Genomic DNA, 13374 nt, shown 5'->3' on the forward strand with positions numbered 1-13374 from the left:
TCACAATTGCATTGCATTTCATTGGTAGTTTAGTTTCATGTTTATTTCATTGCTAGTTTAATTTCATGTTAAAAAAAAAAATTTAAAAAATATTCAATACTTTCGAAATATTTTCTTCAAAATCTTTGTATATACTTTTTACATATGAATTTCAAATCTCAGGCTAATGTTCTAACTTTTGATCAAAAGTTCTTTTTGGTTATTCCTCATTAAGAAAATTATAAAAGAATTACTTTAAAAATTTACTTCTGATTAAGTATTTGGAAAGATAAGATTTTATGGAACAAAAGTTAACCCTCTTCTCTGTCTAGAGTGTTAGGGAAAACCTAGTCTAGTGAACTATGACTTCTTTTCCCTTGGTTGACTTGTTAGAAGAAAAACAGAACTGAAGTTAGTATTACTTGGACAACAACCATAGGATTAGACTGGGTACCTTGAAAAGGCTACCTTCTTTTTGTAAAAAGAACACTACAAAATGGTGAAGTGTGATAAAATCTAAAAAAGAAGTAGAAAATACGAGAAAAATGTCAAAGATGGCGAGAACTGCAAAAAAAATAAAAAAAGGGTCCAGTGAGACCAAATAGTGCAGTAGGGTGAAAGCCGTCAATGGTAAAAACGTGAGTAAACTGAAATATCACAGATAAAGTACCTTAGAGGTATTAAAGTGAATATTCACATCTCTCACAATCCCAGACATGATGTTTAGTTTCGTGTTAGAACTTAGGTAGAACCGATCATTCTTAGTAGTTAGGAGGTGAAATCTTGTTCCTAAAAAGAAGTTACTTTTAAAAAGAAAAAAAATCAAAAATTCGCACAAGTACTCATGTTATCTTTCAAATTTTCTGAAAATGAGGGATAAAAACTTAGAACTTTGTTCAAACATAAATGACCTTTGAATGATTTATGAAATGTTGTTATGTTCACTTTACATACTTTGATTTTTATTTTAATATTTTTGTAAAGTGTTAGAATTTTGTAGGTATATTTACTGCAAATCCTCACGAGTCAAACTCGTCCATTAGGGGTAACCTAAGGGTTTAAAGGTATACTACATAAGCTAAATGCAGTCGGGAACCTCACGAAAGAGGAGTTGTTTAGATTTAAGTTTTACTCGGGACTAGCAAAATTGAGGTTTGGTGGGGGTGTGATAAGATCCCAATTATTCAATTTCGGGATCTTAATTTCATCAAGATTATCAAAGTTTAAATGTTAGTTCCTTTAAAATAATAATAAATTCCAAAATAATGTCGCTAACAATAATGTGTTACCAATTTCAGGTGAAAAGGACACATTTGAAAATCAACAAAAGAAATAAAAAAGACAGTTACAATATGCGAGCAAAAAGGAAGCATCCAATAAAATCTCGAGGAATTTGGCCCTACATCACCGTCCCGTGGTTAGGTCTTGGTGCTCTGCGGTGATTTCGAGGAATTTCTTCTCGAGATTTGCATGAAATGTTCTAGAAGCTTCGGTGGTTGTAACTAAATGGTTCTTTCAAAGCGAATCATCCGAAAAGTCGACCCAATTAGACGGTTGATTTCAAAGAAGGAATCCCCTCTTGGGTCCCTCTTGGGCTCTTCTCTTCTGTCATTTTCTTTAGTTTCTTTCTTTAATTCTCTGTAATCTCCTTTTGAGAAAGCTCTTGAGTGTAGTGAGAATCTCAAGAGTGATCCATTCATAGTTTTTGTAATTCTTTGGAGAGCTATAAAAGAAGGATCACGATCGATCATTATCTTTTTCACCCATGTTCTTTGTTCTTTTGTTATTTTTTATAATTACAATGCATGTAATGATTGGCTAAATTCTCATTAAAGAAGTTAAGGAAGCCAGAGCAAATTAATCCCTCTATTATAGATTTAGATTCTTGTTTTGCTTACTCGTTTTAATTCTAAAAATTCTCTTCTAATTAAGGTAATCTAGCTTATAATTCTGATCTAACTTAGATAGCCATTACTTAGATAAGTTCAATAATTACTATGCTCTGTGAAAAATCAGAAGATAAGTTAGGCAATCTAAATCATATTAGTATTTTCATGGATAGCTTTTGGTTACTTTCAATAGTTCAATTGTTCCACCTTCCGATCCATGAGCAATGACTTTCTCTATGGATTGAGTTATCTCTTGAACTAATCTATATTATGGATGATTTTCAAAGGTTTGATTGACTTCTCTAAGCCTTCTCTATCAGATTTTCACTCTCTATTTTTTGTTTTAAATTTCAATTGCAAGTTAATTTTTATTTCATTTGTGCAACAAATCAATTCTGTTTTAATACCAATCTGTTTCTAACTTGTTTTAGCCTTTTTATCCGAATTAGATTTTGAATCCAAACTGTCCCTGTGGAACGAATTCGACTTGCCCAAAGTCTTGTTTTACATATCTTAATCTCTATTTTACACAGCAAGCTTTACAACCGATCAAGGATCCCATTGATAAATAACATTTCTCTAGTAGATCCCTCATATTGTTCATGCATGATTGTGAGACCAGAAATACTTGACACAAGGGTGTATGGCCTGAGGAAACCATAAGAACGTAGTTTATGTGACGCTGCTTCACATAAAGTAGTTTGTTAAGGGGTGGATCTATAATCATAGAATATTTTGTAAGGCAGTGAAATTTGGGCCATTATCCTCAAAGTCGGGTTGGGGAATCAATTGGGTCTTTGGGGGTGTCATTATCTTAAGTGGAAGGCCCTTTGGACAAAATGAAATCGTTGGGATGGAATATTTATGTTTTTTCTTTTCCTTTTTAATTTTATTGTTTCTTGCTTGCTTAGAAAAAAAAATAAAAATAAATTGATTAACGATCTTGACCATTAATAGATGATATTTAGATGCTTGCACAAATGAAGGATTCATACAACCAATATGCTTGCACAATGCATAGTGATGAAAGGCATCAAAGGACTTGAAACAACTCAAGGTGTCCGTGTAACATAAGCAAAAAGAATGGGGGAGTGGGCATCTCAATTTTTCTTGGAGATTTATAAGCAAGAAGAAACACAAAGCTTGTCAATTCCCTTTAAATTTCAAATTTCTTCTAATTAGGTCCATTTTCTAATTGCTTTGGTGACAAAAGAGGAGATAAAATCAGTGGTTTTTAATTCACGAAAAAATAAAGCTCCAGGTGCTAACGGATTTGGGGTGGAATTTTTTATTGGTTACTAAGATATTGTAGGTGATGTGTGTAGAGCCTATCGATTTTTTTAAGCACAGGAAAATCCGAAAAGAATGTCTAGTAGTCTGTCTTCCTCATATAATTTCTACTAACTAGTTAGCTTTTGTTAAGGGTAGAAAATCCCAAGATAACATTCTCCTTGCTCTTGAAAGGGTTCATAATTATCATAGTCCAAATTCTCCGCAGTCCATTTGCGCAAAAGTAGACATTAAAAAAGCCTATGATTGTGTTAATTGGGAATTTTTGAAGTTGATTCTTTGTCAATTAGAGTGCCTTACTATTTTGATAGATAGAGTTATGGAATGTGTATCCATGCCAAGTTTTTCTATTCTTATCAATGGCTCATCCCATGGGCTTTTTAGGAGTGAAATAGGATTGTGTCAAGGAGATCCACTTTCTCTTTATTTGTTTACAATAGTTATGGAAGTCTTTTCTTGCAATCTAACTCAAAAAATATCTTCGAATCATTTGAGTATTCCTACTACTTTAGTCCATTCCGGGAGTGTCCCATTTGATATTTGTGGACGAAATTTTAATCTTTGCAAATAATGATGCTTCTTCAGCTGCATCTATTCGAGATGTCCTCAATCTTTTCTACAATGTATCTGGTCTTCAAGTAAATGAAGAAAAGAGTCAAGTTTTTTTTCAGTGAATTGTGTAAAATCAAAATCATATTCTGTCGATTCTTGGATTTTCGAAGGGGAATCTTCCTATTAAATATTTGGGTCTTCCTTTGTTCTCTTCTAGATTAACTCATTCACTTTGTGAACCTTTGATCGATAAAGTTGCTAAAATAGTAGAGGGATGAAAATCAAATTTGTTATCTTATTCGGGAAGAGTAGAGTTATTAAATCAGTTCTATCTAGTTTTCAAATTTACTGGTTGACGTCTTTCAATATCCCGGTAAGTGTCCTGAAAAAAATTGAGAATACCCTTAATAACTTCTTTTGGAGTGGTCCTTCCTTGGTTTGTTCTGTTCATCCTATTAGTTGGGGAAAATTTTGTAAATCTTTTTACAAGGGAGGCATTGGCATTCGACGACTTAGGGATATAAATAAAATTGGCAGGGCTAAATTATTCTGGCGCTTGTTGGATAATAACTCTTTTTGGGCGGAATGGATGAGATCTAGATATGTGAAAGATGCAGATATTGGGGGATGTCAACCTCCAAATAATGCTTCTTAGGCATGGAGACGCATCTTGAAGGAAAGAGAGTATGTGAGGAAGCATATTCGAATCTTTATCGGGGATGGTGAAGATACTAAAATATGGAGAGACCCTTGGTTACAGGATGGGAGTATTATCCTCAGGTTTGGAAATCGAATTATTAATCAATTCGATAGTCACAAGAATGTAGTGATTCGAGACTCCATTGTCATTATAGATGGGTGTTTCCTAGACCATGTAATGATCGTATAGAAGAAGTTATTGATATTATCTCATCTAATCGAGTTCCTAAGATGTTGTTAAAGGATAGAGTAATTTGGAGATTAACATCAAATGGTCTATTTTCAGCAAAATCAGCTTATGACGTGTTAGACGAAGACCAGGAGTTAGTAGGATGGAGGAAGATTATTTGGAGTAAAAAGGGCATTCCATGGTTATCCTTTATTGCTTGGTTAGCAATTCAAAGGAAATTAGCGATGGTGGAAACTCTTAACAAGAGGGGTTTTAAATGGGTCTCTAGGTGGGTCTTGTGCTGTATTAATCAAGAGACAAATGATTATCTTTTCTTTCAATGTCCATACACTAGATGGATTTGGAAACATTGTCTGCAAAAGTTTGGAATTATCAAAGTTGGTGTGGGGACAATTGAGGAGGAAGTGCAGGTAATAAAAAACATTTTATATCATGAAAAACAACTTCATCAGATGTTGAATGCAATGTTTTGTGCAGTGATTTATCTCTGTTGGAGAGAAAGAAATCAACGGTTGTTTGCTGAGGTGTTTGCTCAGAAGGAAGTGATCTTGAAACAAGTGGAGGAGGTAGCGAGGCATCGGTTTAAGGGGATGATCGTTGTGAATAAAAATATAAGGTAATGGTATAGATCTTGAAGAATTGGACATGTGGTTTTTCATTAGTTCCAGCTGCAATTCAACGCCTATCGTGGGTACCACCAGCCACCAATGTGTTGAAGATCAATACAGATGGATCATTATTAATGCAAGGGGCAGGTTTGGCTTTATTGGAATAGATAACGATGGATTAATTCAGTTTGCTGGCTAGAGTAATAGCAATAAAGAGGACATTATCAAGATTGAGATCCAAGCTATATTAGAAGCAATGCTGTTTGCAAGATTCAGGGAATTCAAACGAATTCTAATTTCATTAGATTCGTTGTATTCTATCAAGTGCATAAAGGGGGAATTCATACCTTCATGGAAGTATGTAGAAACATTGCTGGAAATTGCAGACCAAGCTCAAACCTTTGATGAATGTGAATTCGAATTTCAGTGGAGAGAATCAAACAGAGCAACGAATTATCTAGCAAAATTGGGGGCTATTTCAAATGGTTTTTTTTTTTAATCTTTCATGATAGTTCTAATATTCCTCAAGATCTTCTAAGAATTGTAGAAGAAGATCTAATTTGTATTTTCACTCAATAGTACTGTTTTTTAAGAAGAGGTCCCTTTAACCTCAGCTTACCAATCCAAAAAAAATAAAAAAAAATCCAAAAAGAAGTAAACATTACCTTATTGTGCCTAATACAGAAGGAAGATAATGCTAGGCGCCTTGATAACTTTTGACTCATTGCCTTGTGCAATTTCTTGCATAAAATCATTTCCAAACTCTTGGCCAACAAGTTAACAAGTTGTCTTCCCTCTATTGTCAATCACCACTAGTCCACATTCATAAAGGGAGAAGCATCCACGATAATATCATTCTTGCAATGAAATGATACATACCTTCCATCTTTTTGATTCCCCTTATTCCTCGTGTGCAAATATTGATATTCGAAAAGCTTATGACTGTGCCAGGTGGAAATTCTGAGAGCCTATTCTAATTCAACTTCACTTTCCTCATGTTTGGATTAGACTAGTTATGGAATGTGTTTCCACTACTAGATTTTTGATTCTTTTGAAGGGTTGTTCACAGGGTTTCTTTCCTATTGGTAGAGGTCTTAGGCAAGGAGACCATCTATTTCCTTACTTGTTTACTTTGATTATGAGAGCTTTTACTTGTTTCGTTTTTGAAATAGTAGAGCTTGAGAATCTAAAAATTCCAAAAATTAATGGAATACAGGGAATTTCACATCTTATTTTTGCCTATGATGTCCTCATATTCTTAAAAGATTAAGAGTCATCTTTAGCGTTGATTTGAGCAGTGTTAATGGTATTGTCATTAGAGGATCCTACATCACTATTGGCATCCCTTTAAATTCATATGTATCGGATTAGTGTTTTTGTTATTAATGCACCCTTTAGGTATGTTAGACCTTTGCAGAATGAACAAGATCTTGATTTACTCGCTAAATGGGTTGTGTCAATTATAATCTAGTAACATGGAACTATAAATTAGATGGATCCATGTAATATTTAAAGGTGACAAACATCTTAGAGAAACAGCAGGTTGTAAGGAGTACTTGAAAATATAGCTCAACATAGAGTTGAATGGGGAATAGGATTTATTTGCAAATCTTGAGATATTGGTGTGCATAAATTTAGGTATAAATACATACCTATGAACATGCAAGGAACAATTATCTTATTTTTTACTTGCAAAGAAAGTAAGATATATACATATATATATATATTGCTAAGAAAGCAAGGGATTAGTGGTTAATGGAGGTGGAGATGGCTGTTGGGAACTTGGTTCCTAATGTGCCCACTGAAACGATAGAAAGGGCTTTCTCGAGAGCTCATGAGAGTGCCTCAGATTAGGGTCGAGAAAGTTGTTTCTAGAGCCCTAATTACATCGATTTTGTCAGTAAATCAAACACTAAACCTTCTAATTGCATATAGTTCATTATTAGTTTATAATAATTCTTATTTTTATTTTAATTATGTATTTCGGAACTAATTACTGTTATTTACATGTAATATAAATTATTCGCAAAGATTCAAAGCGAATCAGAAAAATTCAAAGTTACTACTGTGATTCAAGATCCAAAACAAGATCGTAGACTAAAATTCAAGTCAATTGAGAAAAATTATACCGTGGCGCCATGGTTTATAGCGATGGCGCGGTCAACAAAGAAAGTCAAGCATTGAAATTCATAACGAAGCTTGGCAACTGAGAGACATTCGTATTGAAGTAGGACTTTGGTATTTTTCTAATCAATGAATGTTTTTGAAACTCTAATTACCCATGAAACCGTAATTTGGTCTCTCTATAAATAGGAAACTAGACCAAAGGCATCTCATCTCCAAGATCATCTCCCCTGGAAGGATCTCTCATCTCTCATCTGAAGTCAATTTCTCTTTTTCTATTATTTTATTTTTAGGTTTTTATTTTCTGTTTCTTAGTTTTACGAAAGTTGTAAGGAGACTCTATTGGTTTCGAGTCAAGAAGCAATAAATATATTTATTTTTTTAAATATTTTCTCTTTTACATGATATCTATTATATTTTACTTTATTATTCTTGCGATGATTATTGGTTGAATCTCTGTTAGATTGATTGAGGAAGCCAGAACAAGATATAGTAGTATTTTACTATTCTTGTAAGGGTTTCATAGTTTTATTATGATAATATTAGGTTATTACAATTAAGTCAAACATTAAATATTTCTCAAAGTTTTGATGATTTTTTTTTTGATAAGTTCTAGAAGAATCATGTTTTATAGAGATAAGTTACGGTTTATCTAATAGTTTCGGCCTAATTTATTGCATAGTTTTGATATTTTTTTATTATAACTATTTGATTTTCTAATCCACAAACATTAGCTTTGTTTAGTGGATCGAGATAAATAGAGAACCAGAATTCACTACTAAAGCTTGTGAAGGTGGATTCAATTGATCTATACTTTTTTTCGTATTCTTAAGTTTTTATTTTAGTAGTTTATTTTAGATAAATCTCTCTCAAAAATTATTTTTAATTAGTTAAATAAATTCGAACTGGATTAGAAGTAAAAAATACTTTATATTAAAGTTATCTCTATGATTTGACTCTTACTTGCTAATATTTTCTTTTGTTCTTTATTTTATCATCATCTACAGTTCAAACAGTCTCGACTTTTTTTTGTATGAAAAATAAAAAGGGAAGAATTATGAAAAAGGAATAGTCAAGTCTCAATGTGAGAGTTTGGCAAAATTTATGTTAATAAAAGAGTTAAAAGATAAAATTGCCCTTACATATAAAAAATATAAAACTAAAAGCTATTAATAAAAACAATTAAGACTAAAATAGTAATTAGATTATTTCAAATACTCTCCCTCAAGTTCGGGCAAATATATCAGTTAAACCCAATGTTTCAAGGTGAGAGTTAGTGAAAAAGGGATCAATAGACTTCATAAGCATGATGACAAGTAGATCTGAAGTAGGTACGAAGACTGTTTGAAGATTAACAGGTCGAACTTTCTTCCTGAGAAAGTGAATATTAACCTCAATATGCTTAGTTCTTTCATGAAGAACTGAGTTACAAGCAAGCATAATAGCATTCATGTTGTCATAAAATAAAGTAGAAGAATCAAAAATAGGAAATCTAAACTCTGTCAACAAAAATCGACGCAAATTATTTCACATGTGCCAAGGGATATAGCATGATACCCAACTTCAACAGAAGAACAAGAAATCTCAATATGTTTCTTACTTTTTCACGAGATAAGATTATCACCATAAAAGTACAAAAACTAGTGGTAAATCTCCTATCTGTGAGAGGAATAGATGATGACCCCACTATAATTGCATGGTGAGCATACTGTCACAAAGATGGAATGGAGAGAGATTGTTGTTTTAGGGAAGGATAAAACAGAAAGTAGCAGGCCTTCTCATGGTACATGAACATGGTATGGATATGCTTCCTTGGAGTTGAATAGCCACTCAAGGATAATGCAGTTGTGATCTCCTATGATTCAAATTTAAGATCAGTAAGAGGAGATTTAGTAACAATTGAACCATCCAGATTTACCTCTAATACCTAGACAAAGTCGCACAGATTGGAACCACGACTAAAACTTCTGACCATAGAGAAGAGTAGTGGTAATATGTTGGGCTGAAGAAGTAGACTCAAAGATTGTAGTGGAAGTCGTAATTATTTGTTTCGAAGTCCTTGCTTTGGTTTGAAGGGAGGTTTAAGCAACAAAGTCATAGGACCAAAAAGCCACAAGGTAGAACACCTCCCAACAACACCCTTGTTGCTATCGTAGGTAACTAACACAGCAGTGGTTACTGTTACAAGCCCCTAAAGAGCCTTTTCTTACAATCGTAGGTCACCAAATAGCCCCAACAACCTTTGTTGTTGTCTTAGGTCACCAACACAACAGTGGCTGCTATTACAGGCCCCCAAAGAATCTTTTTTCTTGCAGTCGTAGGTTGCCAACCATTGCAAGGCACTAACTAGCCACAAAAAACTATCACCAGCCAAAACAACCCATCACAAATCACCAACACAGCAGTAGTTACTTTGTTGGCCCCAAAAAGCTTTCTCTAGTAGTCGTTGGTCACCTACTAGGCACAAAAATCGTAGATCACCAACATAGTTGTAGTGGCTATCATAGGCCCCAAACACCCTCTATTGTTGTTGTAGGTCACCAATACAATAGTAGCTGTTGTCGTAGGTCACCAACACAGTAGTATCTATTATCACAGGCCCCCAAAAAGCCTTTTCTATCATAGAACAGAAGCACAATGTGGAAATTCTATCGTAGCATGTGAATGATCCTTATTGCAATCCACGATTAAGGAATCATGGATAAACACAAAAAAAAAACCCCGAAAGGGAGACTTCTTATGAAGTTCTTGCTAGGTTATTAAGTCTTCATGTTCTAGAGATTTGATGAGGAAAGCTTTTGGGTTTTTTTTCCTTTTCGTTTTTTTCTTTTTGTTTTTTTCTACAAAATTTTACTACATAAAAAAAAAAAAACTTTGATGTTCACCTATAGTACTTGAGGTAGACATAAAGAGGTCTCACCTCTATCTCTTCTTCGATCTATAAAGAAAGATCAATATAATGTCTACGATTAAAACATGAAAATGATCAAATCTTATTACAACGATCAAATTGAATGTTTATTGATAGTTTAGTCGGGTGAAACAACACAATACATTACAGAAGATGATAAATCGAGTGTTACAATGGCTAATTGAGCTTGAAAATGTGGCAAAGTTTAAGAGAAGTTCATCTCCTAGTGAGTGTGCTGCTCTAATGGCAATGGAGTTTTGGTTGAGACCGTGGGCTCCTAGGATAAGGCTGACACTTTCATGGGAGAAACCTGTAAAGGTTGGGTAAAACTTAATATAGGTGGTGAAAGCAAGGACAATCTAGGGATTTCATGAACAGTAAATTGGTAATTTTTTTAAAAATAAAAAATACCCTTATCAATAACATATTACAAATAAATACCTTGAAATTCATGAAACAAGATCACAAATAATTTTATATTGATTTTGATCAAAAGGAGATGCAGATCTCAGTGTTTTCCACTGATTAACAGTCAAGTACAAAAGTAGTGGTGACACATGTGTAGCTTTTTTCATGAATAGTAAATTGGTAATTTGACTGTGATTTTTATTTGTGCTTGATTTACTATAGAGGCATTATTCTTCCCTTCGGATTTCATGTTTTATCGGTTGAGAAGGATTTCATTACTTCTAATGACGAATTTTGAGCTTCATCTTCTACAAAGGTTTATTTAGATTTTCTTCTCTCCGGACTTCGTATTTTATTGGTTGAGAAGGATCTTTTAGCTTCTAAAGAAGGGCTTTGAGCTTGATCTTCCATAAAGGTTTATATAGATTTTCTTCTTTTCGAGATTCGTGCTTTATCAGTTGAGAATGAATTTTTGGCTTTTGAAAAAGGGCTTTTGAGTTTGATCTTTTGTAGAGGTTTATATAGATTTTCTTCCATTTAGGTTTGACACTTTATCGATTGAGAATGATTTCTTGACTTCAAAAGAAGGGCTTTTGAAGTTGCTCTTTTCTTAACCTAGAATCCAAGTCTCTCTTGAAGAGCTTTGCTTTGTCTCTAGAGGAGAGCTTGAGAACTTCTGTTTCTAAGAGAAAGTAATCCCCATCCTCTCTCAAAGATAAAGGCTTTTGTATTTATAGACTTAGGGTCCTTTAATTTTTCAACTATGCCCTGACCAAAAGAGTTTGGATTGTTTTATTTAAAGGTTAAGTTTGTCCAAATCCAATTTAAGGATTCTATGATTGTTAGTACGTTAAACTCATTTATTTGGTTGTAGGCCCGATAATTATGTGGATCACTGGATTTATTAGATCATGGGCTTTATCTATAAAGCTCAAAACCTAAATTATATGACTCATTCTTAGTTATCAATGGGCTTAATTTAGAAATGTGACTCATTTATAACTTTTAGGGTCTTTCTTATTATTTGTGAAAGATGTAGGAACTTGTCAAAATTTTGACGCCTACAACCCTTTTTTAACTTTTATTGAAGTTATGATTATGCCCTTAGTTTAAAAAAAGTTTAGTGTCAATGAGATCATTTTGACACTATACAAAAATAAATTCTGATCTCATGTCAAAGATAACTTTTTTTTAAAAATAAATTACTCAATGTAAACAGGATTCTCTTGACATGAGAGGATCCTATTGACAAATAACATTTAAAAAAAAAAAAATTACTCAACGTCAATAGGATTCTTTTGACATCATATTAAAATTTATTTTTGTAAAGTGTTAAAAGGATCTCATTGACAAAGTACATATTTTTTATGGAAAAAATACTTAATGCCAACAAGATCCTTATGACATTAAATCACAATTTATTTTTTTACAATGTCAAAAGGATCCCATGGATACTGAACCTTTTTTTTTTTTTCTAAAAAAAAAATAAGGGCATATTTATAAATTTAATAAAAAGTTAAAAAGGGTATTTTTGCTATAAAAATTTTCCAATTACTTTTCATATATATATATATATATATCATCATTTTGGTAAAAACAATTATTTTCGAATATGGTAAATTATCTTTTTCGAAAATAAGTACAATAGTGCTTTGTTTTGGGAATTAATCCAAATTGGTCCTCCGTTTTGGTAAAATTCTCTTAAAATTACACTTACCAAATGGAAAGACAGAAAACATTTCAAGCCTACCAAATAAGACAAAAGGTCTCCAATGATCTAGTTAATTTGTTGGGATTTATTTGGTTTGGCTGCAGAGTTGGAGACTGCTACCTGTAAATGGAGTTTGAGACTCCTACATGTAAATGGAGTCCTTACATGCATAGAAAATATTAATTACCAATAATTATTCCTCATTCATAAATAAGGAAACTGATGCTGAACTAATCATAATTGACGACCATTGTGAATGGTTAATGCAACAGGAAAACCTAGATATTCCATAATTTTTAAAATAAAACCTCCTGGCTTCTTCAAATCAATACCAAAACTAGAAAAAGAGCATAAAAATTGAAAATTTCCCAAAACAATAATTTACCATTTTCGGAAATTAGTGTTTTTTACCAAAATGATAAAAAAGAAAATGAGCACCAATTTCTACATTTTTCATACAAAAAATGTCCTTTTCTCTATCTTAACCATTTTACTATTTTTACTCCTCACATTCACCAAAATGCAACTCTATGATATGATAAAAAAAAAGATAGTTACTATTGCCACATCACGTTTTACTAACGCCACACCAACTGTGTGCAATTATTTGGAGATTAACATAGGAATTGGTGTGGGATTATTAAATTTGGAGTGGCAATAGCAGCTCTCTTAAGATAGGATAATATATATAAATGTAATTTGAAAATAAACATAAAGCAGGCTGATTAAGTAATTTCAATATAAGTTAAAAAAGGATATTTTGGGTACGAATATTGTAAAAAAATACTGTGCATTTTATTACTTACCATTTTGGTTAAAAAATTATTTCCGAAAATGATAAGTTACCATTTTCGGAACTAATTTAAATAGTGCACTGTTTTGGTAATTTTTCAATTTTTGGTGCATGTTTTGGTAAATTAGCCTAAAAACTAAGTCCAACAAGAGTAATCACTACTAGATTCATCCAATAATAATCAATCTCTAACTAATGTATTGATTCAACTTTAGTTGTT

Source organism: Akebia trifoliata, chromosome 14 (genome assembly GCF_017979445.1).
Source record: "Akebia trifoliata isolate Shusen 1 chromosome 14, ASM1797944v1, whole genome shotgun sequence".
NCBI lineage: Eukaryota > Viridiplantae > Streptophyta > Magnoliopsida > Ranunculales > Lardizabalaceae > Akebia > Akebia trifoliata.